This window comes from Macaca fascicularis, chromosome X (genome assembly GCF_037993035.2).
Source record: "Macaca fascicularis isolate 582-1 chromosome X, T2T-MFA8v1.1".
Lineage (NCBI taxonomy): Eukaryota > Metazoa > Chordata > Mammalia > Primates > Cercopithecidae > Macaca > Macaca fascicularis.
In genome coordinates, this window is record NC_088395.1 from 5,885,030 (window position 1) to 5,910,760 (window position 25,731).

The following is a 25,731-nucleotide window of genomic DNA, read 5'->3' on the forward strand; positions in this document are numbered from 1 at the left end:
TCAGCAATAAAATGGATGGGAATTAACCCCAGAACCCATGGTTTTGTGGATGCAGCAATCAGGCAAACTGGGAAACCACGAGCCAATTCTTACCATTACAACGCATCACTGAGGGTTTGCAGCAGGAGCCCCAACTCTATCCCTTTTACCACTCAAAGATGTCACCCTGCAACACGATCATCCCACAATGTATTCATCTCTACAACCATTTCTTTCGTTATTTCTACCTCCTCCCAACTTGCAGTTCTCTCATCATTGGGAAGACTTTTCATGAACCCTGACAGCATCCCCATTTCTACGAATTCTCATATTATCCTAGCCCCATGATTACAATCATGGTGTCAGACGCATTTAGGCTATTGCTTGAGAAGTGTCTTTATCCTCCAGCAAAGCACACACTCCAGGAGGGAGCTGGTGTCTGTTCCTCACCTACCCTCACTGGGCAGCCCAGTGCCTGCCAGGCAACAGGCACTCAGTGATCAGTGTACTAAAAGCACAGCTAAGTTTCAAAAAGTTCTGACATTCACATCAAATGTGAGGTTAAAGAGGGTTGCATTAATCCAATTTCTAAAGGTTAAGAAAGATCTCTTCCCAGATAAGAAAAGAGAAGTCATGAATAACAAAACTGTGTGTCCATACAAGAGCTGGGAAAGATGTAGTGTTTGATCATTTGCTTAATGGTTTACAATGCATGAGTTTGAAGTTGAAAATACACGGGAGAAACCCAATGTTGTAGTTCCTATTTCCTGAGAGTCAGACATAGAATGAAGTGAAAGCAAAAACTGAACACTATGAAGTGTACTCCCCACCACCAAGTTTAATTTCAGTGCAATTTCAATTGTCTACCATAAATGACACACCGTGCTTTTAGGATACTACCTGACTTCTGAGGATCTAGATGTCTTGCAGTGTGTAAATACTTGTGAATGGGTCTGAAATTACACCATTTCTACTAGCAATCCCCCTCTTGCCAATTCACATCCAACACTTAACCAGGTCGCGATGAAGTTTATTTAGAAAACACACAGAGCATCTCATATTCCTAATCATGGTTTAAAATGAGACAGTCTTAATTATAATGATGATTGTTCTCAAATCACATAGCTTAGAAAGGCCCTGGAGATAGGTCCAATCACACACTGTACAGTTGAGGGAAGGGAAACCCCACTGTTGATCTTCAGACACCTGCAATGAAATGTGGGTCCCCCACTCCACAATGTGTTGATGCAGTGGCATGGAGCAGTGGAGTCTCTAAAATCCTCATGACTATGGGAACGTGATTCCGGAAGACGAGTGTGGCTGGGTGAGGAGTCTGTCCTTCAAACCCAGCTCTGCCCCAAGCTGGCTGTATAACTTCGGGCCCATCCATTATGTACCACATGGGCTATGAGTGATATGTTCATTAATTTGATTATTATGTGTTCATTAATGTGATCATTGTTACACAATGTATACGTACATCCAGTCGTTACTGGACACTTTCCATATATACAGTTTTTGTCAAATAAATATTTTCAAAAGAAAAAAATGAATTTAAATAAAGAACTCTGTGCCTTGGTGTATGCGTTTCCTAGAGTTACTGTCAAAAAGGATCACAAGCCTTATGTCTCAGGAAACAGGAATATGCCCTCTCAAAGTTCTGAAGTCTAGAAGTTCAAAATCATGATGTTGGCCATGCTCCTTCTGAGGGTTCTTGGTGAGGATGCTTTCCTGTCTCTTCTAAATTCAGGGGGTTGCCAGCAATCCTTGGGATTCTCTTTTTTGTAGTTGCATCATGCCAACCTCTGCTTCCGCCATGAGATGGCCATCTTCACCTTGTGAGTGTCTGTGTGTTCTCATGGTGCTTTCAACACCAGTTATATAGAATGAGGGCCACTTGAATCACCTCATTGTAATTACATCTGCAAAGACCTTATTTCAAAATAAGATCACAATCTGAGGTGCTGGGCGTTAGGATTTCAATATATCTTCTCGGGGAACGCAATTCGATCCATAACACAGTTCAATCCATAACAGCAAACCAGATTTTATTTGTAAAATTAGAGGGTAAGAATCAAGGTATTTTAGGTTCAATCACTAAAATGTCAAACCTGGAACAAAGTAGAACAACAAAATTGCACTAGATTCTCTCTCTCTCTCTCTCTCTCTCACACACACACACACACACACACACACACACACACATATATTTAGAATTGGGAATTGAGAAAATGCAACCTGTGGATGGATGGGTGGATGCGTTTACTTTCAAACAGGCATTTTCTCATCATACGAAAATGACCTTGCTGTTTCTACACATTTGCATCACATTGATGAATGAGGTCAGAATATGCTCTCTCTGCACATATTCAAAACTACATCCACCATAAATGTGGAGCACAACTGCAACCAAACTGTATTTGGGAGCAATTTGCATACATACATCAAACACTGTGTGCAATAATGCATAATAAATTAACTTTTCCTTTTATCCTATAATTGACTGGAGTCTAATTTATTGACCTATTTCCTTGTAGAGCAAAAACTTCTTGTAAACCCATCCCGTTACTCAGTTGGAATATTTTAACCATGGCATCAACATCTCAAAAATGTAACCAAATTTTTAAAAATGTACCCAAGAAGAAGTAAAACACTTATGTTTATGAGTGGCTTAATGAAAATAATACAGATTCCTTGTATCAAATATAAATATTAAATAAATGTATATGGGAAAAGAACAGGATTCACTGCGTTATACAATTTTATAGAATGAAAATCTTCTTAACTAGATGGTGCGTATCTCCCAGACTTTTAGAAATTTCATATGGAGTGGAAGTTGGCACTTCAAACGAAATGAGGCTTATTGCTATTTTATTAACATTGGAATAAAAATAACTGGTTTTGCATATACCCTTTTATTATAAAAGGTGTAAAATGTGCCCTTATTATCAAAATTTAAAACGATAATACAAAATAACCTATTATGAGGTCATTTATGACAAATGTTATACTGCATTCTTTGGGGTTGGTGACATTAATTCTGAATCTCTGAGGTTAATAATACATCTTTTTAAAACACATTTTCCACCTAAATTCATCTCATATTCACTCCCAGAATATTAAAAGTTCTTATTTTGTTGGAGAATCTAATTTTAATCAATCAATGTAACAGTTCAGAAAATATAACACCATTTTTTAAATTTAATTTTCTGTGCAGCACATTTCTGGTGTTCCCATTGATGTTAATAAGTTCTAATAACAGACAGCTCTCATCAATGTGTTCGTATCTGTGGAACAGTAAATCTCATTCTTCACATCAAATGTTCAAATACTCTCTTCCCATCTACTGAGCTTTCATTTGGAACATGATTTTGCCCAATTTTAGATAAGCTAGCTGCATTCCGTTCTGCACTTTGTTCTATCAGATACTTATCAGGGATTTTCTTTTTCTTTATTTCCTGTCTTTGTTTTCTCGTAAGCTCTCACTTATATAAATCAATGCCACCTCCTTTTGGATAGCGTGCGTTATACTGACTGTCCCCAAATGTCAATCCGATTCTCATTACAACTGATAGAATTCATAAAGTCTATTCTGGTTATGAAAAACATCTTCCAGAATAATGTGCTTACTATCTCTTAGTGCACACTTTGCCCAGTTTTTCTTATCTGGTTATGCCCAGCGTACATGTCAGGGCTACTAGAATCCAAAAACCAGTGAAATTCCCCATGTAAAACTTGGAATAAGTACACCTCATTTCATAACAGAGGTTTTTAACTGGGATGGATTTTACTCCCAAGGGGATATCTGAGAATGTCTGGAGACATTTGTGGATGTCAAATTCAAAAAATAATAGAGGTTGATGAGGATACAGAGATAAAGGAATTCATACACACTGTTGATGGGAAAGTAAATTAGTATAAGTTCTATGGAAAACAGCACGGAGAGTCCTCAAAGAACTAAAAATAGAACTACCATCTTATCTAGCAATTCCACTGCTGGGTATCTACCCAAATAAAAAGAAATCGCTGTCAAAAGGATACCTGCATGCATATGTTTAACACAGCACTATTCACAATAGCAAAGATATGGAATCCAGCTAGGCATCCATCGATGGATAAATGAATAAAGAAAATGTGGTATATATGCATAATGAAATATTATTCAGCCATAAAATGAACGAAACTATGTCTTTTGCAGGAGCATGGATGGAACTGGAGGCCATTATCTTAAGTGAAACAACTCAGAAACAGAAAGTCAAAAACAGTATGTCCTCACTCCTAAGTGGGAGCTAAATAATGTGTACACATGGACATAGAGAGTGGAATAATAGACACTGGAGAATCAAAAAGGTGGGAGGGTGGTAGGATGATGAGGAATGAGAAATTACTCAACGGATACAATGCATGTTATTCGGGTGGTGGTTACACTAAAAACCCAGATTTCATCACTATGCAATATATCCATGTAATAAACAGCACTTGTGCCCCTTAAATTTATACAAGCTTTTTTAAAAACAGGGATGTGTATACGACGGGCACCTAGAAGCTTGAGTCCAGCAATTCCATTCAGCATCATACAAGGCACAGGACAGCCACCACAACAAAGAATTATCCACCCTCAATGTTAAGAGCACCAAAGTTAGTAAATCTTGTTTTGTAAGAGACATGTATCCTTGTAAAATATCTGAGTAAATCAAGTCACATTTAAAATTACACAGAATTTAATAGTTTGTAAAATTCTCTAGTGCATCCTTGTGTAACAGGTTCCAATGATCTTCTACTAATAATACCACCATCCCAGATACTCATTTAGAAGTCTGGATTTATATCATGCATACACACACACTCACAGATACACACACATACACACACAACTCTTCTTAAAATGAGGCATACTTACATTAGCATAAGAATGATAGCCAACTATTTTTAACTGTATAGATTAGATGAGTTTGGTTTTCTTTAGTCATATTTTTCCTGTTTTTTAAGACAGGATCTCTCTGTCACCCAGGCTGGAGTGCAGCAGCACTATCAGAGTTCACCGCAGCCTCCAACTCCTCGGCTCAAACCATCCTCCTGTCTCAGCCTCTCCAGTAGCTGGGATTACAAGAGTGAGCCACCACATCTGGCTACTTTTTTTCTGTAGAAATGGGGTCTCACTATGTTGTCCAAGCTGGTCTTGAACTGCTGGCCTCAGGCAATCCTCCCTCTTTGGCCTCTCTTTAGCCTCTATCATTCAAAATATCATATGCAATGTTGAGTTCAATAGAACTAATAATTTTAGTTAACTGTGGGTTGGCAAAGAGGAAAAAATTGCATTTGATTCTTTGTGTGTGCGTGTGCACCCGTGTGCACGTGTGTGTGTGTGTATGTGTAATGATGCAACAAAAGCTACCTTCTGACATCCCTTTATCTTTGCTTCTCATCAGATCTGTATCTCTGCCAGGTACCAGATAATATGAGGCTGAGTTGGGAAGATTGCTTGAGCCCAGAAGTTCAAGACTGCATCGAGCTATGATTGCATCACTGCACTCCAGCATGGGCGACAAAGCGAGACCCTGTCTTCAAAATAAAACTTCATTAAAAATAGATAAAAATGAGACATACTGAGTCCAAAGAGCTGTCACATAGCTGGCCAAATTTACCCAGCAGCATTCCTTCTGGGTAGAACACTACCAAGTCACAAAGCATTTGCTCCTAAGGAGTTGGTAACCTAAGACTGTGCGTTATGGAAAATACACACGATCCTTCTAAAATAACTTGACAACTACATTTTCCGATTCTAAAACCCACTTTCATGTAGAGTTAAAACGAGCAGTTTTTTTCAACAAGAATGTGCATAAAAAGATAGGGAAGCTATATCAATTAAAAGAAATGTAAAAGACAAATCAACCTATTGTAGTGCTAGACCTTGCGTGAGTTGCCAAACTATGAGAAGATCATTTTGACATTTACAACTTTATAGTGGATAATACGGAGGAATTACTGTTCATAATTTTAGGCATGGAAAAGCTTCTGCAGCTGTGTAAAATAAAATGTTTCCTGTATTTTAGAGCAATGTACAGACATATCTTTAAATGAATTACATCATGCCATAATAAGAATGGAAATATGAATGAAGTTAGATACTAAAGATTAGGCTATGCATTCATAATTGCTGAAGCCAACTGATGGGCACATGGGATCCATTATTCTATTTTCCCTTCTTTTTTTTTGTCATAGACCAGAAATTTTCTATAGTAAAATATTCCATAAGGTTTCAAGTGAATACAAATGTTTACAGAAGGGATACAAGAGGGAAAAATGTGTACAGACCAATGCAGAATGTTTTTTGAAACATACAAAAGAAAATAAGTAATGCCCCTATAATGAAGAATGCCCAATTTACAAGGAAGAGTTTCAAAATAAGTTAGAGGAGGGAGGGGTGTGGAGCAAAAAAATAAAGAAAAATACATTACAGGAGCAAAAACATTAAAATAATCTAAATGTCAAAAAATATGTAAAGAACTTGGTATGTTAAAGCATAGTCTTTTGAGAAAATTAACCATGAAAAACAATGCTTATGAAGATTTTTAATAATCCTAAAATGGCTTATGCTATAATAGTGTATGAAATGTAAAGTTCAAAATGGCATAGAGATATATACAGATCTAGGCATAGAAATATAATGTGAATATCAGTAAAGATATGTGTACAGATACAAAAACAAATATGATTAAGATATAGGTGAGAAAAGGTACAATATGATATAGAACAGTTATTGATATGCTATAGCTATTGACTCTAATATTGGTACAGATACCATACAGATAAAGATGTGATCTACATGCAAATATATATGTATATACATACATATGATATAAACGCAGATAAACACATAGATGTAGATAGAGAATGATCATCTGTGTTTAAAATATTCAGAAAATCAATGGAACAAATTATAGAGTTACTTACTATTAACAACTAGTCTATGGAATGATGATCCAGTTTTACATTTCTTTTTTCAAAGTTTCTATATTTCTTTCCTATACTATTCTTCATTCCTTCACCATAAGAAAAAAAAAAATCCTGCCTTTAAAAGTCTCCTTGAGGCTGGGCACGGTGGCTCATGCGTGTAATCCCAGCACGTCAGGAGGCTGAGGTGGGCGGCTCATCTGAGGTCAGGAGTTCGAGACCAGCCCGGCTAACATGGTGAAACACCATCTCTACTAAAAATACAAAAATTTGCCTGGCGTGCTGGTGAGCAACTGTAATCCCAGCTACTCAAGAGGCTGAGACAGGAGAATCGCTTGAACCAGAGGCGGAGGTTGCAGTGAGCCGAGATCGCGCCATTGCACTCCAGCCTGGGCGACAGAGCAAGACTCCATTTAAAAAAAAAAAAAGAAAGAAGAAAAAAGAGTCCTTGAAATGGCTACAATTTGCTTATATTCCTTATTCAGAGAATAGATCCGGTTACATGAATTAAAAAAAAAAAAAAGACTGCTTCTTAAGCAATGCTTAAGTAATAACCACCTGCATGCATATTAAAATTTTATGTTAAAACACATCATAAGGTTAAGAGGATGATATCACCTTTTGAAATATTGATAGTTGTGACAAGACGCACACAGCTATTCATACAGAGACTGCAGCATCTACCCTGATTAATGGGGTCCTCTGGAAGTCTTCTGGTTAGTAGCATGTTCCTTCAGCTTATATCTCTTTATCGAAAGACACTAGGATGAGTGGTGGGAGGAATGACCTCTGCCCCACTCTTAAGCTGTGGTATGGGTGCTTTTGCTTACTGCATAGGAAGGTCATAGATTAAGCAATGAAGCATGTTCAAGGACACTGTAATGTTTGCCCATCCACTGAGGTTTCCTGATGGAAGAAGGTGTTTTTGCAAGCTGAGCATCCGTGAACCAGCAAGGTTGAGAGTTTCTCTAAGAGTCATTTACTATTGAGTCCTTGCATTTACTTGCTATTCAAGTGAATAGACTTTCTGATGTCTACATCATGGCCACAAAAAAATATAAAGTAGAATAAGTCACAGTAATGTAGAATTGAATTAAAGCCCAAAGCATATCCAAAATATCCATGTGCCCACAGTGACATAAATGATTGATTAAATAAATAGAGGGGAGAGAGCCATCTTTCTTAGGGAAGAATTCCAAATAATTTATCAATATTCCACCATCCGGGAAGTGGAGCTTCATTCTGCCTCTTCTCCCACCCCCACCCCACTTTAGGGACTTGCTTTCAAAGACTAGACTTGGGGTGGAGGGGAGAGTACAACTTTACAGCAGAGAAAACTGACAAACTCTGTCAGCCACGTGATCCAAAGCCACCATCAAGAGCAAAAGTCTTGCGGACAGTAGTCACCGTTGCTAAGGTGAGATGAAGGAAATCTTCATCTCTGTGGATTTCCTCCCCCAAACACATACCCCTGTCTAAAACATCAGACAGGCCCTAGTTGGTGGACATTCTCCATAACATTAATACCTCAGAACTATTAAGGTCGTGAAATACAAGGAAAGACTGAGAAACTGTCACAGACTAGATGAGGCTAAGAAAATAGGGCAAATCCATGCATCATGGTATTTCAGATGGTATCTCGGAACAGAAAAAGGACATTAGGTGAACACCAGTGAAATCCAAATAAAGTGTGATGTCGATTCTTAGTAACATACTAATGTTGGTTCCTTAATTGTAACAGATGGTCACGTAAGATGCTCTGTGGGTGTGGAGTTAAACAGTAACTCTCTATACTATCTTTGCAACCTTTCAGCAAACCTGAAACTACCCTAACATTTTTAAAAGGTTATTTTTAAAAATGAAAACAGGAGTGCAAAAATGTCCTTTAAAAAGATTAAAACAGGTTTGTATTTTGTAAAAGTAGTCAATGTGTAAGAATCAAAGAGTCAGAATTACCATCTCAATGGAACAATTCTGCTGGCTTTCAGTCCTGAAACTTTCCACCAAACGGAATAATCAGCACCTTGTTTTAATCCTGCAGAATCAACGCCTCAGTGTACAAAAGCAACAGGAACAAAGTTAAAGTTTGGAAATGTTTCTCCTCCACATAATAAATGGAGCATTCCCAGCGCACTTACTTTAAAGCATCGTGGAAAAAAATAATGAACGTCAGTCACACAGTTTTATCCACTGCGGCATTCTCAAGTTCTTAGATGGGGAGTTGTAAAAATCAAAGAACACCATTGACAAGGTCATCAAGCTGTCTGACAAACAATAATTAATTCTCAGGTCAACAGAAAGCATCTTCATAAAAGCTGTGACCTGAAAATACTCCAGGTTTCACAAGTCTGCACTGCAAAAAACAATTACCCCAAAATATGAAGGCCAGGAGTGGGCTTCTGTTGTTGGTGCACAAGACAGTGGGTTCTGCTCTTAACACATCCACAAGTCCTTATTCTGACCTTCGTTTGCCCTTGAACCAGCCCTCCGATACAGACTAATCATCACAAAATACAGATTTCACCAAGTCATCTCTCTCGGAGACCTGACAGGTCATATGTGAACCCTTCAATTTGACAAGACACTCCAAGACTAACTCCTGCAAATCCAACTTCCCATTTTGCCTTTTGTGTCTCCATGAAGCTGAAGATTTCAATGCACAGGCTAATCCGCAAAAGAGGGTCCCCTGGAGCCTTTTTGCCTCTAGGCCCTTTTGTTTGACTCTTAATCTAATGAAAGTAGATGTTGCTTTTCTCTTGATTATATCTCCCAGGACTAAACATAGATGGAGAGAGAAGTAGAATCCACCAGTTTTTGCAGAAAAGTAGAGCCAAGTGCGCTGGCTCATGCCTGTAATCCCAGTATTTCAGGAGGTCAGTCCGAAGGACCCCTTGAGCCCAGGAGTTCGAGATCAGCCTGCGCAACATAGTGAGACCCCGTCTCTTAAAAAGAAAAAACATATATATAGAAAGTTCCCATCACAGACAAAGCCCTGTAAGGAAAGGAAAGAATCATCCCTGAAAAAGATCTTATCCCTTCTTAACAATGCCTGAGACACAGCCAGGTGCATTAAACAAATGCAATTAATTAACACTTAAAAAATGTAAAAATGCTGGGTTCTGACTTACAAATAAAAACAGGGAATGGGAGCAGGCTTAGAAACAGCTAAGGTGCATTCATCAAAACTCATAAAACAAAATGAGTTCCCACCAGCAAGTGCAGCTTTTAATGCGGGACATGTCTTTTCCTGCTTTCTCTGCTAGTCCCTTTCATAGAAATGATTTATCTGTTTAAATCTCTGCTGCTTAATGAAGAAAAGTCTGTTTTGAAAATTAAATAATGCACTTTGCTTTATTTTGCCCATTTAAAATTTCTTCTAATTTTGCAAGCTTGTCATGAATTGGCGAAAGCAGATATGTTAAAAATTGGGGGTATTTCATCTTCGTTTCAGGAATAGTGTTCAAAAGTATGGGGATAAATCACGACCCGGTGCGGTGGCTCATGCCTGTAATCCCAGCACTTTGAGAGGCAGAGGCAGGTGGATCACCTGAAGTCAGGAGTTCAAGACCAGCCTGACCAACATGGAGAAACCCCGTCTCTACTAAAAATACAAAATTGGCCAGGTGTGGTGGTGCATGCCTGTAATACCAGCTACTTGGGAGACTGAGGCAGGAGAAACGCTTGAACCTGGGAGGCGGAGGTTGCGGTGAGCCGAGATTGGGCCATTGCACTCCAGCCTGGGTAACAAAACGGAAACTCCATCTCAAAAAAAAAAGGATGAGGCTAAATCACTGAAACTCTCTGTGACTCAATTTCCTCGCGTACATGAGGGAATACAAATGATTGCTCAAGTACATTCAAGTCCTAACAATCTGTGATTCTGTTTTCCAATTTCATCATGAATATCCCAACAAACTGTTCTTCAAATACAATGCAGGCAATTTAGTAGGCACTGAAGCATATTTTTACCTTTCCAAAATGAAAGTGGATAACAAGGTAACAATAGCACTCTCCCTGAAGCCATCCTGTCCTCTCTACTCCCAGTGAAGTGAAATAGCTGGAAGATGTGGAGAGTACATACTTGAACACTTTTATTTATTATTATTTATTTATTTATTTATTTATTTATTTATTTATTTATATTTTGAAACAGAGTCTTGCTCTGTCGCCCAGGCTGGAGTGCAGGGGCACCATATCAGCTCACTGCAACCTCCGACTCCTGGGTTCAAGCCATTATCCTGCCTCAGCCTCCCGAGTAGCTGGGACTATAGGCACGTGCCACCACACCCGGCTAATTTTTGGATTTTTAGTAGAGATAGGGTTTCACTACTTGAACTCCTGACTTCAAGTGATCCACCCACCTCGGCCTCCCAAAGTGCTGGGATTACAGGCGTGAGCCATCATACCAAGACACTTTTCTTAATTTGAAGAGGGAATTTTTTTTCCTGTCAAATAGGTGTTGGAAGGATGTCAGATGAGAGCTGGGATGGGGAGAGGAAGGAAGGAGGAAAGAGAAGCAGCTCCCTTCCATTCTGACCTGCTGTGGCAAGAATCCCGGAACTAGCAAGACCAACAGGATGCAGCTGGCTTCACTGAACATAATTTGCTATGAGCATCTTTAGGGACACACACTGCTGGATAAATTCCCTTCCGGGAGAGGCCACAACTGACCACTACATGGAAGAGACAGCTGTTTCTTCACTAGCCAATGAGGCATCCCCACCCAAGTGTGATCAAATGCCTCTGAGGCTCAGCCCCTCACTCCAGAATATCCCCAGGTACCTGAGGATGCTCCAGATTTGGGGGCTGCACCGTCTGTGGTTTCTCTACATTAAACAGTATTTTTGTGGCGTCAGGGGTGAGGGAGTATGGCTTACTTTTAAATATAGTTTTGCAAACTCCTTCTCTGTTTAGTCTTTGTTTGTTTGTTTGTTTTTGCATAAGCAATGATTAAAGTCAAGAGAGAAAAAAAGGTAAATGCATACCCTGGAGTCATTGAGCAACAGAATAACACTAATCAAATTCTGTCCACATAAACGATGCATTTGAATTCTTTCTAAGAGATGGGGTGTCACTCTGTTGCCCAGGCTGGAATGCAGTAGTGAGGTCATAGCTTACTGCAGCCTCAAACTCCTGATATATTCAAGTGATCCTTACACCTCAGCCTCCTGAGTAACAGGGACTACAGACATGCACCACCACACCTGACTTATTTTTAATTTTTTTTTTTTGTATGGATGGGGTTTCCTAGACTGGTCTCAAAGTCCTGGGCTCAAGTAATCCTCCTGCCTTGGGCTCCCAAAATGCTGGAATTACAGGCATGAGCCACTGTACCCAGCCACATTTGAACTTTTTAGCAATACTGCTACAGCATTACAGGTAGAATAATTATTGTTTGAAAAACCTTCAGGAAGATGTGTTCCCCAATAAAAAGAGAGCTATGTATGCATATGTAAATAGATGTGTAATTTACATATGCAAATATATGTATATAATTTACTTGTGTATTAATATCAAGATACATGTTGGTCTAGAAAGAAACAATTTTTAATTAATTGGGATCTGACTAGATTAAATGCCCAAATACATTTGATTGTGAAATGACTAGACACATAACTTCTTGTGCAATTTTAAGTTAATTTTCACAAATTATGTCATAAGGTGACTCACTTAAGTGAGGCTTATCAATTGAGATATCAAATAAATCCTGGAAGGTTATTTTACTGGTGAAATTGTCACGGCAGACTGAATCATAGTACACAACCACTGTCACACAAATTCTATGTAAAGCCACGTGTGAGTTATTATTCCGTCCTCATAATATGGTACTGTTTGATCTCTACCATTAACCTAGATTGTCAGAAGATTTTTTTCTGAGGTATTGATTCCCTCACTAGGGTTGGTTGGTTGGTTTTTATGCTGCAACAAACTCGGATCTCCCCCACTTTCTACTACTACCATTCCTGTGTCTGCTTTATATGTTCAGTCTCTGCACAGGTACGGTATTTAACTTCCATGTAACTGTTACACTTTCTCCCTGGTATTTAACTTCCATGTAACTTGTTACCCTTTCTCGCTGGTTCATCCTTACTGTTTGTTACTGTTTCATACAGCATGAAGGGCCTTGTCTTGTCCTTCCTACTGGGTTACATTTTAGCTGGTAACCAGAACCCTCTGTGGTAATAGGCAACTAGAAACCCAAATGCAAGAGTTTTGACTGTGGTTTACTTATATTTGTTTTCGTTACTGTTGTTATTTTCGAAATGTCTCGTGTATTTCTCATCGGTTCTGATGCACTAAGTCTATCTGTTCCACATAATTCTCTGTAATGGGATCTACATTATTCATTTCTTCCCACAGCATACACTTGGCATGTGGGTAAATCTGCAATATGGGCGTGCATGTTAAGGTTTCTTGAGCCAACAGAGCAAGCCTGCTGCTTCAAGGCGAGGACAAACCTACCCTCAAAAGCATTACCTCAGACAGGCAGCCTTCTCCCCTCCCTCAAGAATCATATTAACTCCATTATGTTTCTCAAATACTTTCATCTCCTTGCTCATCAACTGTAGTAATCTGTTTGTTGAAGAAGTTAAAATCGAACTATATAATCACTCTCTGAGAATTCGAACATGAACCTAACTCCTAATATTTGGGCTATGTAGCTCTGATGATTTTGCCTTTAACTATTTAAGAAAGATGTATGAAGACTGAATCAAGCTGTTGCTTTCCTTAACTTTTGACATAGGACATGAGAGATTAAACACACACACACACACACACACACACACACACACACACACACCCCAGAAGAAAAATTCTGATAAAACATGTTTGTTCTTACACATAAAACCAGAGGTGCAAAATAACATTAGCCTATGGTTAATATAGGAAAGATAAGCAATTTCATCTTCCTTGTATCCCACTTATTGGTACTCAACAAGTTTTGAGTAAATTTGTGAAATAAAGAAAAAAACCAACAAGTTCATTTCTCCAAGTAGTCTTGGTAATTTCAACACTTTCAAGTGTCTTCATACCCTGTTAGTACTTCTTTCTGCTCTGTGTCAACAGAAGTATTCTCAACACTGTTGTGGTTAATTTGGTTAACACTCATTACAAAGAACCCTAAGTTATCTATCACATCTGCTAAACCCATTAGTACAGGAGACTTTAAGGCCATAATGTGTCCATTTTCAGGATATAATTGAAGAGAGGCAAATGATATATGAGGTTTTCCAAAAACATTAGACCAGGGAGCCTCTTCAAGAAAGAATCCCCGATTCGGGAGTTCTTATACTTTTTAAAGAATCTTCATAAAATATTTTCCTCTGAGACAATACAATCTATGCCCTATCTTTAAGCAATCCTAGGTCACCAGTATGAGTGGTGTTGTCTATTTTTAAGGTTCTCTCATGATTCTAAAAGACTTTAAGTTGTTGAAAAATAAATTATATGAGGGGTGGTAGAGTTTGAAACAATTATCTGTGATGTTACCAGATATTTTAGACTAAAATATATTAGAATCCAAGGTATTGTTCATGCCTTAAAACAACTGAAATATCTGACTGTTGCTTATTAATTTTAAAAAGAATATAGGAAATAGCCATTAATTAATGAGGCTGTTTTCACTACCACATTAAAAAAAAAAAAAAAAAAAAAAGCTCACAGTTGCCTGTATGTTTTTGTTGAATCAAAGTAATCTGCTTTATGTATGCATGCATTTATTCAAAGAATTTACTAAAATCAAAATCAAGCTTTTATAAATCTAGGGTTTGACAAAGTTTTAAAATATAACCAGCTATACAAATATGGCATGTGGGAAATTCTATTAAATTGTCATGAACATGCTTCTTTGTCATTCCAGGAGTCTTTCTTTTCATTACTCTTTCCTATTTGATCTGTTCTTCTATAGAATTATCTTCATTTTCTCTTTAATACCTTAAGGATCCCTGAGACCTTGTCACTCATCCAAATAGAATAAAGGAATGAGGGAAGAAAGAAGGACGGAAAGAAGAAAGGACGGAAAGAAGAATGGAGGGATGGAGAAAGGAAGGAAGGGAGGAAGGGAGGGAAGGAAGGAAGGAAGGAAGGAAGGAAGGAAGGAAGGAAGGAAGGAAGGAAGGGAGGGAGGGAGGGAGGGAGGGAGGAAAAAGAAAGAGAGAGAAAATGAAGGAAGAAAGGAGAGAAGGAGGGAGAGAAGGAGGGAGGGAGGGAAGGAAGGGACGGAGAGAAGGATGATAGATGGACAGGAAGGAGAGAAGGAGGGAAGGAGGTAAAGAAGAAAGGAGGGATGGAGAAAGGAAGGAAGGGAGGAAGGAAGGGAGGAAAGGAAGGAAGGAAGGAAAAGAAAAGAAAGAGAGAGAGAAAATGAAGGAAGAAAGGAGAGAGGGAGGGAGAGAAGGAGGGAGGGAGGAAGGAGGGAGGGAGAGAAGGATGATAGATGGAAGGGAAGGAAAGAAGGAGGGAAGGAGGTAAAGAAGAAAGGAAGGAAAGAAAGAAGAGAAAAAGGTAGGAAGGAGAGAGGGAGGGAAGGAAGGAAAGAAAGAGTAAAAGAAGCAAGGAAGGAGGGAGGGAAGGAAGGAAAGAAGAAAGGAAGGGAAGAGGGAAGGAAGCTGTAGTTTCTGTGCACCATTAACTAACAATAGCTCCTGTGAACCAGCCTGGAAGTCCATTCACCACACAAAACATAGTTTCTTTTGGAAAATGCAAGTCAAACTATATATATGGTTTGTGTATATATATATGTATAATGTTTGCATGTACTTTTCATACAAAAGAACAAGAACAATACGTATACATACACATACACATATATTTTATTACAGATTTATATGGATTTTACTATATATTATTTGTCACAATTATATGTACATAGTAATATATACTAAATATACTAAATTATATTTAAGTGAGTTGTATTCAATATATAATAAATTATAAGTATATAAATCAAATTTGTATTATATATTTATATGACTTATATGTTATATATTAGTATATAATTTATATTTATATAATACATGTTTAAATAAATTATATTTTGTATAAATAAGTTTGCAATGGCTTTAGAAATACATGTAGTTTAAGTTATAAAGGATTTCATCAGTAATATAAATGGCATATAAATACAATTATATAAGTGTATATAAATACAACTATCTAGAAATAAATATATATTAAATGGCTATTGTAGATGATGGTTTCATTCAAGTATATAAGTTGGATACAAATACTACTGTATAAGTGTACATAAATGCAATTTCATATAAATAATTACATGTTATCTGTAGAAATTAAAATGAATAATGTATGATCTGTACATGTTTATAGGCATCCTATTTTTTATATATACATACATTATATATATATATGTATGTATGATGAAGGCTCTGTAGATATAATTTGCAAATAAAGCTATTTTATGCATCTTATTTATACTGGTGGCTATAACTGACCTAGCCCATTTCTTTCTGCACACCTGTATACTGATGTTTCAAAAACATAAGTCTGTTCACAGTCTTATCAAGTGTAAGTAGAATTCTTAAGAACCTGTGCACAGTGGTGAGTGAGCAACCTAAATGTGAAACCCTCTAGTATTCATTCACTTTTGCTCCTGTTGTCACCTGGGATTGTCAATGCTTTTCAGTAGCTGCAATGTGAATGTATAGTGCACGTTACATTTGAATTCAAGGAAGTCTGCAGGAAGAGAGGGGCCCAAGAACATAAAGAGACTATAATGAGGTTCTCAGCTTTTGTGACCTCAAACTTCTCCATATTTATTGAAAGGGAATGCAGAGTTTCTGAAGCTGGGCAGATACAATGCTCTGCTGACCTTGCCACAAGGCTTCAACGGAACAGTCTCTCAGCAAAGCCTTTGGGCACCAAGAGAAATCAAGGTGAGAATCTTCTACAAAGGCAGACAAAAGGGTTATGAGTTTAGCCTTGGTAAAGGGTGCCCAGTTTGATCTTTGTAAAAGTTGTCTATTTCTCCATACAAGTATATAACCTTGCACAATATTGATGGACAAGAGAGGGTAACATTTTGTCACACATATAGATAGTTTCACCATAAACATAGGTGAAACCTTCCTTGGAATTAGCACCCAAATTAGAAAAAAAAAGCTTCCAGGAGACCTAGAGAAAACGGACACCCGTCCCTTAAACACATACTTTCTACTTACTTAGGTCTCATGTTAATGAATGTCTTCACTCCTAAATGAGGAGTACACCCAGACCCATCATAGGTAACTTTATAACTTTCTTTTTATTTTTTTTATTTTTTTTATTTTTTTTAATTTTTTGAGACAGAGTGTCGCTCTGTCACCCAAGCTGGAGTGCAATGGCACGATCTCGGCTCACTGCAACCTCCCCCTCCCAGGTTCAAGCAGTTCCCTGGCCTCAGCCTCCTGAATAGCTGGGATTACAGGCGCACACCACCACGCCTAGCTAGTTTTTATATTTTTAGTAGAGACAGGATTTCACCACGTTGGCCAGGCTAGTCTTGAATTACTGACCTCAAGTGATTTTCCCACCTCGGCCTCCCAAAATGCTGAGATTACAGGCGTGAGCCACAACGCCAGGCCAACTTTATAACTTTCATTTTACATTTTCTATTTTTATTTATTTTTTACGTTTTATTTATTTATTTATTTATTCATATTTTTAGAGATAGGGTCTTGCTCTGTGTCCCAGGCTGAAGTACAGTGGTGTAATCATAGCTCACTGCAGCCCTGATCTCCTGGACTCAAGTGATCCTCCCACCTCAGCTGGAGCCACAGGTACTTGCCATCATGCCCGGCTAATTTGTTTTTAATTTTTGTTTCTTTGTGGAGTTGGGGTCTCACTCTATTACCCAGGCCAGATGTTACAAATTGTTTAATATAACATAGGTTTGGTGAATGATGAGAATAAGAAAAGGAAAATAATGGAAAATCACATTTTTTCCTTCATATATGTATATATCAAAAAAAAAAATATATATATATATATATATATATTTGCTTTTATCTAATGTGTTGCAATGGCTGAGAAAAACATTTTTTGCAAGGACTAGTTCCCAGTTAATGTGTTGGCATATGCACACATGTATGTGTATACACCCGCTCATACACACTGCCATTCTTACCATGTAGCTTCAGGGCGTGAGGGCATCTTGTCTCACTTAGGAAAACAGTTAACAATGACATATTTTGTTTGTGAAAACATGCATTTACTTTTGTGAGTTTCCCCACCTAACCCATTCAGAGTTATAGTCACAGAGAGTAGTGAGGACTGGAACAAGTTAAAGGCACTCAGTTGCAATGAGTTTTCTTCTGTCCGCATCCCCCATGCTTTTGAGACCACAGTTCCACACTGAACAGCCCGACTGACCACTGGAGTCATATGGCATGCCTCACTGTTTTTGGACTTGCCCATCCCATACTCCAGAGCCATATATTGGTGGTGTTGAAATACTAAACATGGAAAATGGCACCACATGCAACTTCACCACAGCCATCATCACAGAACCAAGGAGGCCTTTTCTGTACTTTGCAAAAACAAACCACAATTCACCATAGCTCTTTTATCAGTGCCAGTAACACTTAGTAACCTCAGTCCTTTTTTTAAAAAGGACCCAAAAACTTACCATACAATGCAACTTGAAACAACTCAAGTTCCTTTTCAGCTTATATGACAGGCTGAGTTTCACGCCTGAAAAAGATGCCCTTAGCAAAATATGTGTCCCCTCTCCCCAAACAAAGCATACAAACAACCAAGCAAAAACAGAGAAAATGAGCCTGGATGAAGGGTTGATGTGGGAGCCGGGAGAGATGCCCACAGATGTTCATAAAATCACAAGTCTGGGGTGATGGCTTTGAGATCCAAGTTTTCATCATCCAATCAGGTATTGGCCTCTTAAAACCAAAATGATCACCGATATTAACAGGTAGAACTAAAAAAGTCCTATTGTAAGCCAAAAATAGCACTCTCTTACTTTGACAAACCATGATTTCTTTATATAACATACATTTTAAATAAAACAACCTAAACAAAATTCTGGGCCACTTATTCACATTTCCAGAGAGCAGTGAAAGCCTGGATCATTTCATTAGCACTATACTGAAATTAACATTTCTCTCTTTGAAATGTATTCCTCAAGTGATGAGACCCTAAATGTTCACTGTATTTCATCTCCTTTCTAAATTATGGAGGATTACTCTTTTCCTGTCTCAAATAAATTCAATAAAACCTCATGGTATGGTTTGGCTTTGTCCGCACCAAACCTCATCTTGGATTGTGGCTCCCATAATCGCCACATGTCATGGGAGGGACCCTTTGGTGGGAAGTAATTGAATCATGGGGACAGTTTGCCCCATGCTATTCTCATGATAGTGAGTAAGTTCTCACAAGACCTGTTGATTTTATAAGGGGCTTCCCCCTTCACTCGGTTCTCATTCCTCTCCTTCCTGCCATCATGTGAAGAAGGAAATATTTGCTTCCCCTTCCACCATGATTGTAAGTTTCCTCAGGCCTCTCCAGCCATGCTGAACTGTGAGTCATTTAAACCTCTTTCGTTTATAAATTATTCAGTCTTGGGTATGTCTTTTTTAGCAGCCTGAGGATGGATTAATACACCTCATCTCACTATCTATATATATAAAATAATAAGATACATATTATATTTTTATATATAGATGCAGACCTTACTATAATATCTATTACTATATATATATTATATAGTAGGATATGTATCTTACTATATATAGTTTCATATATATGTATTTTAGTATTGTAGGGGTTAGGTGTGTTCTCCTTCAGGTACCATTTCTGGGAAGATGAGAGTGCTTTAGGAACACGTGGTGTGTGGAGGTGTTCCGCATACACCTGGGACACGTGAACTCAACACGAAATGTCTATAAATTTGAAATCTCAGCCCGAGGTAGATGGGCTGTTTTCCACCATCAACCTTCCACTCCTGTAATGATTTTATGAGCCTTTTATTTACTTATTTTTTGTTTAATGTAACCACCTGCAGAGAGAAAGCCTCTTCATCTATACATTTATTCAAAGCCTATAAATGGCATAATGACAAACTGCTAGGAGATATCACCTTCTTTTTTTCTTGTTGATGTGTGCTACTCTGCCCCAAGAAAAATGAGGAAGGGCTTCCTACATTGTCATTCACTTAACAAAGAACAGTGCAGACTTTCAAAGTCCAAATGTAGGTTGTTTAGAGAAAAATGACAAAACTGTAAAATATTCATTGAGTGAATGGTAGTAGAGGGCACAGCAGATGACCTAACTGCCTCAACAGCCTGGGCTTCAATTTTGATTCTCACTTTCTCTAACTGACTGTTGCAAAAGCTGTATCTTTGATTTCAAACTGGTAGCTCAGGAGTTTAAGATATCAGTGGTGGCTATTCAAATCTGTCTGAATATCCATTCACATAATTAAACAGGAGACGAAGTCTGTCCTCCGAAAAAGTGCAGTATTCAGACAAAAACACACACAAAAAGAGCAACAGATTTAAACTAAACCGAACAGAGTTCCCCGTTTTTAAAAGGAGAAAGCATTGTTAAAATATTAAAAGTCAGAAAGCAATACAGAAAGAATACATTCCGGTTTACACACTGAAATTCTGTCTCTTACACTTGACATCCACATTCTAAGACCAACTCTCACCATATTTGGAATTTAAGTATATTTTAACCAGATAAGAGTATCTTTAGAAGGAGGATATTAAATGACTTAAAATATTCGTATATTGCTACTTCATCTGAATGCAATGCATTCGCTCAACAAGTTGCACTACTGACGATATTCAACAGTATTACGAAAGGTTTGAAATGTGGCGTACCAATTAAAAAGAAAGAATGTTAAACAGAGGTCATTCCCTCATGCACTTGAATGTTTAGTTTTGTGAGAACCTTTTGGTTGTGGTCTAGAAATAAAAGCACAGTATTCCAAATGGCTTTTAAAGAGACCCCTGCACTTCCAAAAGCAAGTCTCCGTTGCAGAGTCAGTCAACAGTCTCATCTTTGTGGAGAGACTATAAGCTTTCCACAAATTACTACACACAAAACAATGAAATAGCCAAGTTCACACATTTAAAAAAATCTATATATTTACCATTAGTCTACATTCCAGGCCAACAACTATGAACTTTCAAATTCCTTCAAGTCTGCTTGTAAATTTCACAGCATCAAGATAACTTCATTATCTACCTTATGCACCCACCAGTCCCTTATCAAATATCTGTTATATTCCTAGGTTTGGGTAAAAATGAGCTAGGTTACTGGTTTTAGGGCCAACTGTATATTCAACATTAGTTTATTTAAATAAAACACAAAGAAAAGCAACAATTCTTCCACCGGAGAAGAAAACATCAAAGCATCTTTAAAACTGCATCCGTGCACAGGTATTATTATGAAAATGTAATTATTATTCTGGTTTCAAAAAAAAAAAAATCAAGCCCCCCATTTTAATCCACTGACTTAAAACTGATGAAGTAATTTTACACTTGCTACAACTGGCCCTGATTGTGTTCTTACATGTCAAAGAAAATACTCTTTAAAATGGCCATATGTATATATATATATATATATATACACATGTACACACACACATATATATGTAGAAATGTAGAATGCGTGCGTGTATGTCTGTATACACACACACACATACACACACACGCATTCTACATTTCATTGAGTAATAAAATACTGAATTTCTAATCTGAGAAAATGCATGCTTGCAGAGGTCTCCATGAAATTCCTATATTCTTAATTTTAGGATACACAGAAATTCCATATTTTTTTCTGGAAATACAGGAATTAATGCAACCATGTGCCATTAGCCATCCCTCCCCCTCTTAACATTTTGCACATTTTCACAGGAAAATCTGTGCTGAGGATTTAATGGATTACTGCTAACATCTTCCCCACAGCCAACTAAAGGTATGAAATAATTCTCCACTCTCCAAATCTGCCCCCATAAAACTGCAGATTTCTTTGCGTTCTGATTTCACCCCGCTCTGCCATCCCCTAGGAAAAGGCTCAGTGTGTCCATTCAAACTATGCAGGTCTCTTGCAGTTTCTGCCGCTTTGTTCTCATCAAAGGCAGGTGTTTGCACCCTGGCCGTTTAATTTCTAGCTGAAAAAGGAAACTACCCCGGATTTCTTAAGCATGAACTTCTATGTCGCCCGCAGAACGCCCACACAAACTGGCAATTCTGCTTCGTCAGGATAACGAGGTCTTCCTAAACTTTTTCTTTTCCTTTTTTTTTTCCTTTCTTTCTCTCTCTCTCTTTTTTTTTTTTTTTTTTTTTTTTTTCTTTTGCTTTCGCCTTCCTCACATCACAGGAAGGGCTGATTCTGAGATGTGAGCTCACGCACACCACCCCCTTTTAAGAAAATATAATGCAATGCGCTCCGATGTAAACCCTACGGGCAACGGATGCCTTCAAAAAGCATGAGATAAGAGCAACAACAACAACAACAAACCACCGCCCCCCACAAAAAAATGACCAAATAGAAACAAAATAAAGTAAAATAAATTAAAAAGAAGAAGCCATACTACCACCTTGTGGATTCAGCTCGCAAGAACATCACCTGCTTAGTTCCAAAACCCCCACCCAACCCCCACCCCAAATTTCTTAAGTTGGGTCCAAATGACAGATCAAGATCCTCCGTCCTCGCTCCCCGCAGACTCGCCCAAGCCCTAGGCTGAATTCGTGACGCGCGCGCCCAGCGCCCGCGCGAGTTGCAAGCCCGGGCGCACCGCAGAGGCCAAAACCCCGCCGGAACCTCCAAGGACCCCTCCACGCTGCCTTCTGCACCCCCTCCCCCGCATCCCCGAGATAGCAGCAGCACATACATAAAAAAAGGCTCACACCTGCCGTAGGTTCAGAGGAAGAAGCCAGAGAAAAAGAAACCCGCAGTACAAAAAAAAAAAAAGCCTTCTGGGGAAGGGGAGGGGTACGATGCGGAGGACGTCCTCCGGGTGCCCCTCGGCCTCCATGCAGGACATCCGTTCCCAGGGTGGCCCGGGCCAGGCCTCGGGGGTGCAAGGGTTGACCTGACCCCCCCCCCCCGCTCCCGCCCCCGCCTCTCCGGGAAGAAAGGTTGCTGTGTCTGGCGGCGAGCAGGCGCCGGAATGGTGCGCCTGGGCCCAGGGCTGCACGGTGCACGGGGCCCCGATACCGGGAACGCAAAGCTCCGGGTGAGGCCTAGGAGAACCACGCCGAGGGACCCCAGCCTACCGGTTCTCGGAGGGGCGAAAAAGCCAGGTCAGGTTGAGGGAGAGGAGGAGGAAGGGGTGTCCAGGAGAACGACTGGAAGATAAGAGCATCCCCCGGGGTAGCGACCGGCCTCTTGGAAAACCAGAGGCGGAGGGAGCAGCCGCGGAGTGGAGGGCGCAGGCCGGGACCTGGGCCTCTCCTCCCACAGCAAGCCCCCCGCCCACGCATCATCTGCAGCCGAGCGGCACCTACCTCCCTCTCCCCACCTCATCCCTGCTCGCTCTTCCGCTGGTCAGGCCACGCGGGTGCCAGCGCGGGCTGGGGGCGCCCCAGCCGCGGCCTTGGGGAGGGGGCGGGACTGAAGTTCACTCTCTCCCTGCGTGGTCTAGAAGCCCCTCGCCCACCCGCCACTGTCTCCCCCGCCTCTGGCTGCGCGCTTGGCGGATCTTCTCCATCAGTTCTGCCCACTGGAGTGGGAAGGGGCCGGGCCGAGCCGCGCGGGAATTGGCAGGCGGAGAGGCGGGGAGGCGGGGTAAGAGACGAGATGAAATCGGCCCGGGACAGCAGAGAGCCTTGGGATGGGATGGGATGGGAGGGAAGAGGGGGTGGCGGTGGCGTTTTCCAGGGCTGTGGGGGTGGTGCGCCTATTGGAACCTACTCCTCAGCCTCCTTCCCCGTCCCCACCTAGGGGACTGGCGGACCGTGCGTCCCGCAGGCTTAACACTCCCCCCGACACCCCCGCTCCGAGAAGGGGTGTTCTCAGTGGGCACCGACTAGGGCTCCAGATCCCCTGAGACCCAGACAAGGGCTCCGGTCGTCTGTCCTCGCATCTTCCAACTTTTCCGCTCCTCCGGATAAACGGGCAGTTCAGAGATGGTTCCCAGGGCGGCAGCTGCAAGCCCCCCAGCACCCCCATCAAAGGTTCAGACTACACTCAAAGGCTCCCGAAGAAGCAAAACCACCAGCTCTACCCCTTTCTGCGGTTTGCCTCACCCTTCCCACCCGCCTCGAAACCCACACACACGGGAAAGGGGTGCATGGAGCCCGCTCCCCGGTTTGCAGAAGCAGCGCGGAGCTACGGTCATTTCGTCTTCACGCGGGGTCTCCAGCGCGCCTGGATCGTTCCCTAGCCCAGCCAAGCCAGGTCTAATCAGTCTCGTGCGCTTTTCGTGCATCACCCAAGCCGTCATCTTATCCAAGGCCCGGAGATGAAGGAGGGAAAAAAAATCGCTTAATGCAACCCCGACCAAGCCTGTTTTCCCTTTTTCTCTCTGGTTAACCGCACTCCCCCAACCCCGCAAAAAAGCACCCCAGGCGGTGGTAGCTGACAATTTTCTTAAAGAAGAAGGGGGTGGGGGGGGTGAGGGGGAGAAAAAGAAAAGAAAAGCCTCCCATGCCTCACAGTTTGCAGAAGTCTTCCTGCCTTCACCATCTCCAGCCCTGACCGCTTCGCTCCTTCTCTCCCTGTACTGCAGATACATATATATATTTTTCCCCTCTCCCCGCCACAATCTTCTGTTTATTTGTATGGAAGGCAGCGCTACTTTGTAAACACATCACACACGGCCCCAGAGCCGTTCAAATAGCTGATTGCAGCAAAACGCTTCCAAACAACGGTAGTCCGGATTTTTCTTTTTAAGTGAAAATAAAACCAAGTATTTCTGTGGAGAGGTTGCATGTAAAAGCCATATGAAGGTCCACACTCCCACCCACACCTAAGAAATGGAGCGAGACAGATAGGAGAAAGTCCTGTTCAAATTTTCCAAAAATAATATTAATAATCATAAAAGAAAAAAAGATCAAATAAAGTGAAACTCAAGTATCTGCAGTGAGGCTTTCCATCCTTTGCTGGAAAACCACTGCAAGTCAAAATGTTTAAACGGCTTTTTAAAATAAGGAGAATAATATCCCAGAGACACGTCTTAAAACTACACCTACCTTAGCTTTGGAAGAGCTGCATCGGCTGTTAAGAGTTCTTTTTACACGTCCAGATTTTTCTAGGCAACTCGAAACGAGGTATGATTCAGGAGGATGTTTTGAAAGCCCAGGAGCCTTCCCCTTCTGGAACCCCCCAACTAGATTTGCTCATCCAGAGGAATGCAAGAGCCACCAACACCGCCTAGTTTGGAGGAAATTCGTTGTTTCTGCCGTCAATGGTCTGTGGACGGGCAGAACAAGCATTACAATTGAAGCAGGAAGGGCCGAGCTAGTGGCTGAATAAGAGCTCTGTGCTAAGAGACAGAGAAGGGAGAGAGACGGTTCTGCAAGAAAAAGAGAGATTGAGGAGAGAGGTCCTGCTGTCTCCGGGGCTCTCCCTCTGCCATTGGACCAAACTGAATGAAATTTACAAAGCCAGCAGCCAATAGATCTCCGGAGTCGGCCCCATCACTACAGAAACCACATCCACAGCTACAACCTCATGCAAAGAACAGCTAATCCCAATGCAAACCAGCTGTAACGGAGAGATCCCGGGTACCCGGGAGATAGAGCAGGTGGGCATGGCACACGGTGCCACAGCACCAGACGCGCACAGCAAACCTTCTTCCTCTTTGCTTTTTTAGGACTCTCTAGATACCCTCCA

General features: G+C 40.4%; 1 protein-coding gene across 8 annotated transcripts in view; it reads right to left on the minus strand.

Moving 5' to 3' along the window:
- The window catches only part of NLGN4X (neuroligin 4 X-linked), a 347,891-nt gene extending 322,478 nt beyond the window's left edge, over positions 1-25,413 (minus strand). For 4 of the 8 annotated variants that reach the window (XM_005592910.5, XM_005592905.5, XM_074029051.1 and 1 more), the window contains exon 1: positions 25,089-25,413. The gene's annotated coding sequence lies outside the window, so the exon portion shown is untranslated. Of the gene's footprint in view, positions 1-22,804; positions 22,854-23,402; positions 23,625-25,088 lie in introns of those variants that run through there. The other 4 variants (XM_074029049.1, XM_005592907.5, XM_074029050.1 and 1 more) reach the window with 2 other exon arrangements.
- Between the last annotated feature and the right edge of the window lie 318 nt (positions 25,414-25,731).